This window comes from Sebastes fasciatus, chromosome 12 (assembly GCF_043250625.1).
Source record: "Sebastes fasciatus isolate fSebFas1 chromosome 12, fSebFas1.pri, whole genome shotgun sequence".
Lineage (NCBI taxonomy): Eukaryota > Metazoa > Chordata > Actinopteri > Perciformes > Sebastidae > Sebastes > Sebastes fasciatus.
The window spans coordinates 33,342,415-33,348,414 of NC_133806.1; positions in this window are offsets into that span (position 1 = coordinate 33,342,415).

Below are 6,000 nucleotides of genomic sequence, written 5' to 3' on the forward strand. Positions count from 1 at the left end.
ATGCTTTTAATCTCAAATCAGTTGGTAAAAAAGAAAAGCTTTTCATCCATTACTTGTCAGTTTACAAAATAGATTCAAACTAAATTCATTTAACTATATATCTATGTTTTTCACTAGCTTTCTCAACTCCTTCATTTTCCAATTCATGCTTAATCATTTCCCCAACACAACATTTTCCTCACTACATTTCCAATTTTTCTCACAACTCGAACTCTTTATATTTCCTTTCACCTCTGTCATTATTTAGTGTCCAGGTGTACGTCACCTGTCAGGGTAATTATTGTGAAGGACTGCACTGATGATGTTAATGTAAATGTTATAACATCCATGTAAAGGCTGGAGACGTCATAGCAATTTATGGAACAAAAATGTGCATTGAAATGATAAAAGGGGGCATCATAGTAGTTAAGATACATACCATTATGAATATCCATCTCTCTTCTCCATTTCCTGTCTGCATCTCTACTGTCACTTGTCAAACAAAGAAAACAAAAAGTTAATAATTATGAATAACTATGTACAGTATGTAAAAAAACAAATGGTCTAAGGACACTCAAGGATGTATAGTGAGAAGTTAAATTAAAGAGGAAGACGTAAGATGAAGGGAAGTATTGATGGATTGAAAAATGTATATTCCCTCTTCTCAGTTCAGTTACCACCTCCTGTTACACCTACTGTAGGTCGAGCGGGTCGTCCACCAATCGGAAGGTCGGCGGTTTGATCCCCAGCTCCTCCAGTCCACATGTCAAAGTGTCCTTGAGCAAGATACTTTACCCCAAATTGCTGCATCGGTGTGTGAATGTGTGTGATCAGATCCTGATGGGCAGGTTGGGACCTTGTATGGGCGAATGCTGACGTAGTGTAAAGCGCTTTGAGTGGTCTGAAGACTAGAAAAGTGTTATATAAATGCAAGTCCATTTATCATTTACCATGTAAGCAACTCAAAGGAAACATCAGCTGAAGTGTCCTGTCAGAAGGACAGTTCACTGTTAACCCATTCCCTGTCTCCTCCCAGTCATTCCCTGTCTCCTCCCAGTCATTCCCTGTCTCGTCCAAGTCATTCCCTGTCTCGTCCAAGTCATTCCCTGTCTTCCCTGTCTCCTCCCAGTCATTCCCTGGTAGGAGACAGTAGGTGTGGAAGTATGGAGCAGCCACTGGAGGGGATCTTCAGAGTCACCTGCTGCCTCTTCCAGGGTACTGCAGCCAGAAGGCTGCTTCCTAATATAGAAGAAATGTCCCCCTTCTGCTTCTTCCTGCCTCGGCCAAGTTACACCCTCTTAAAAGGAACTGACATGAAAAGCACATAAAATGTTTCTAATGACTTCGCTGCAGTGCCACCTACTGTTTTACTGAACATACTGCGATAGGAACAACACATTTCTATGGAACTACGGGCACAATTATGATCACTTTTTATTGAAAGTATTTTGTCTGAATGGATAACATTGTGCTGAAGCTAGGGTAAGACTAGTGAGGTGGACAGAGGTCAGCATGAGGACGTCGTGGACAACAGCATCTCTTGACTAAAAAGATTCAAATCCGGTCATTTGCCTGCAGCCTGATTTCCCCGTCTATGCGTGGAGAATGGACAATTTTGAATGTAGAACATTTTAATTAAGCATTCAGATTCAGAGGAACAGAGCATCTCACTGCACCACACATGTCTGGATTTGGATCCACTTTGTTTTTTATTGCTTTTTTAAAAAACTTTTTTCCTTGTCATTTGTATTTTAAGTGCACCATGCATGGACATGACCTTCAGATCGAAGCCAAGCCAACACTGTGTTTATGTTTTACCACTCCACCACTTATAAATGTGATTTTTAAGCTGTAATACAGCATGCTAGATTAGATCCAATGACTTCTGGTTGTCTCTTATTTGCATTGACATTTTGACAAGTGAAGAATAAAGATTTCACTCACTTAGGGCTGGAGAAGAAAAGAGAACGAAAAGGACAGAGAGACATAGAAAAGATGGTTTGGATAAGATTACAAGGTTGGACATGTTCTCTCATTATCCATAGCCACAAAAACAAATTTTAAATCATAATTTCTAATTGTGATTCACACATTGCTGCGTTCTGAACAGACAAAGAAATTTAGAACAAACCAAGATGGACACCAAAACTTGAGATAATTTGTGTGCCCGCAGCCTTAATACTCCCAGATGGTCCTCTCTTTTTTGCTTCTCATCAGTGGGTGTGGTCAAGTTTGTATTTGTACTGCTACCACTTTAACCCCGATTTTTCTGACACATCCACTTGGAGTTAAAGTTCTTATCCTTAAGATTTTAATGAAACCAAACCTCAATGTTATGGCATGCATTTGTTTCTGCAATAACCATTACATGTATTTACATTCTGTAATTACCTTTCTATATAGCAGTTTTCATCGTTAGTTGTGGAGTCTGATCTACCTACGGATACCTACAACGGTAGTTTGTCTGGCTGCTAAACAGATACACAGTTAGTTGCTCCTCTGTTGTATTTCTGACAAAGCACTGTAGCTGCTCAAGGAGCCTTTGCTGTAGTATTAAACCACACTTGTTGTTACCACGGTTACCACGGATGTTGCCTAATCAACCAGGACTGAAATTTTACAGATAAAATCTTTAGTGTGATACGACTGATTCAGGTCAGAGAGAAAATGAGGCATGTCCTGTGTTAGTCAGCCCGTCATAGGCGGTCATAGGCGTCATAGGGCTACCAGTTATAACATTCAGCCACTAGATGTCACATTCTCCCTGCCCCGTTCTCCATTGCTTTCACTTCACAACAAGTCATTGCCAGGTACTTACCGTCAATCCCTTTTTTCCCCAAACTAACTAACTGACTGACAACCCAGAGATACCACGTGATGCCAAAGTCGTTTTACTGTTGACTCACAAGCCTTGTTAGAAGTGGGAACTGAACGTCAGATATCTCCCACAGATATAAACAAAACGTTAATTTCGGACCCGCCAAAATGTTTTAAATGATTAATTCACAATCATAATTTTTTTTTTTTTCAGGAAAAGCTATACTTTTATTTGGTACCTTTCTAAAGACTAGATATTAGATATTATTAAAAGAATATTCAAAATCTATTCTATTATATTCTAGATTTATATTCTATTATAAATCTATTCTAAAGAATATACTAAAGGTTAGCATCACATCAATTCATAATCCTGCTTCTGTGTTCATTTGAATTGTGATTTATTTAGATTTTTCTTGTATAAAACTGACTAAGCCACTCGCTAATCTCATAGCTCTAGTTGAGAATCACTGCTCTCGGCTACCTGAAAGATTGGCACAAACGTAAAGCATCTTCATCTTCTTCATTTAAATTTTAATAATAGGCCTACTGTATAATAAACAGATTGCTGGCATGACTAACTCCATCTGGCCTGTAACACTGTTCCTGTTACTGGTGTGGAGAGGTTATATTGGTCAGCTGGATCTTACAAGGTGTGTCTATATGTGGGAGTGACCAGGTATGTAGCTGCTATAAGACCAGAGTGATCGCTCCTCGCCAGCCACTGACCACACGGAGAGCTGAGCGGGATGCAAACAGACACATCTTCGACTTTGACGTGAAGACAGGGCCAGTCATGATCACGCTCTCCTTCCTGCTCTTCGCAGCTCTTTGCTTGGACGCATTTAAGGTAGCAAAGGAGGTTTACTATCAAGATGAGAAGATGAGCTGGACCGAGGCGAGGCTGTACTGCCAGAAGTACCACATTGACTTGGTTACTTCTAAGGTAGTTGAAAAAGGGAAGCTGATTACATTTATGAAGAACAATGCTGTCGAACAAGTCTGGGTCGGTCTGCTCAGAGACCCTGAGAAAGACTCAGTCTGGAAGTGGATAGATGTAAAGTGAGTACCTTGTTTGAAATATTGATTTCAATATTGTGAAATAGAAATTAGGTGAAATATATTTGCTGAGTGAGATATCATTGATTTGTTTGTTTCAGACGTGGAGACGGGTTTATAGTAGTCAATCCTTCAAAGAACTGTGGCGATGGAGAGCAGAACCGTCACTGTGCACTTGTGTCAGATGATGATTTAAAGTGGTACAGTGAGAGGTGCTCAAATAAACATGATTTCTACTGCTCAGTACAGAACAACATTCAACATCACAACACAACCCTCACCTGGGACGATGCTTCTCAGTACTGCAGGAATAATATGAGTGACCTCGCCACCGTAACCAGCACAAACACAGATCAACTAGAGGACGCTGGCTGGATCGGACTGCACCAAGAGGCTGATGAGACCTGGAAATGGATCGGCGATTGGCCTTCTGACTACAGCAACTGGGCACAGGGACAGCCGCTCAGCACAGACTGTGGCTATCTTAATTCTACCAATAAAAAGTGGTCCAGCAAAGTGTGCTCCGAAGAGCTCGAGTTTTTCTGCTACGGTGGCGGCCTGGTGGTGGTGAACGAGAACAAGACATGGGAGGATGCCCGGAGTCACTGCTGGATGATGGTCACCCCATGTGAGCTGAACCGGACCTGCAGGTACCACCATGAGCTCCTGAGCCTGGAACAGTTGTCTGACTACGACTATGTCAGAGACAAGATCTACAGCGCCACGACCGATGAGGTTTGAGAAGGGGGGGCGGGGGTTAAACATTAGTACTTCCTTGAGGTGCCGGCTTGTGACCCTTTAAAGTTACATGATGTGTAGTAGGTCTACCTACTTGGTTGAACTTCTCGCAATATGCGACCTGTGACAAAGAGATTTTCCTCTCATAGTTTATTTTAATTATTTTTTGAGGCCTACGGAAATAAAACTATCAAATATTTCTAAATAAAAGCAGTAATGTTAGAAAAGAAAGTCAGAAGAAAGAAACACAGCAGATTTCCTTTCTTGTTAATCATCTCACAACCGCCTCAGGTTTATCATTGATGGAATATGAGGAAGTAAACTTTAAAGGCCTTCATAGATTTCAGTTATTAATAATTAATTTAAAGACAGAATAATGAAATGGATTAATTAACTGGCATTTTTTTTTTAAACTTTGAGTTTTTAATCATTTTATAGATACATTAGGCATCAAACACTGAAGGGTGGCATGCTCCAATTTTGAATAGATTGAACAGCTTTACTCTTCTTTTTTCATGGTGATTACTTTTCGCTGAAATAACTTCAAACAACTTCAGCTATTAGAGTCGTTGTGCCAGGCTTAAAGCTTCAGTAGGCAACATGTTTTTGGCATCATTGGGCAAACATCCCATAATAACCTTTCAGCATATTATAGTTCAAGTATTCTGATAGATAACTAGACTTCTGCTCCTTATCATGGCTCTGTTTTCAGGCTTTAGAACATCTAGCCCGTGACAGGAGACTTAGCCAATCACAGGTCATTTCAGAGAGAGAGAGCATTCCTATTGGCTGTGCTCCGGCTGGTGGGCGGTGCTTGGTATTACCTCAGCTGATCTCAACATGGCTGCTGGGTCATAAACTTTCTTATTTTACAGCTAAACCGTGCACTACAAGATGTTTCTGAAAACATGTGAGGAGAGAATTAGGCATTACAATAACAGAATATTGATTCATATTTCATCAGCGCTGCCTAGTTTGACCGTTTGGTCGGCGAGTGATTGACAGCCGGCTCTCATAGACGGCAGACTCCAGATCAGCTCTGATTGGTTGTTTTCCTCCGGTCTGTGAAATCCTGCAGATGCCGTTAGGAGCACCGGAGGACATCAGAGGACAATGGAGGACACGTGATGTTTTTCAGATTACCTGTCTCGTGCACTACAGTCAGGTTATAGTGACTATTTTTAATCATATTTCTTCCATCTCTACTCACTGCTGCTTTAATTGACACCACAGTTCAGTGAGACAGACAGCAGACTTATTGTTTACAAGCTCTAAGCTTCATCAAACTACAGCCTCCTGAACTAAGCAAGCATGAAGTGAATGAAAGCGTCAGTTTATCTGTGAGTGTCAGATAAAACACTTTTAAAAGAGGGAGGGACATTCAAAGCTTCGCCTCGTGTCTCTCAG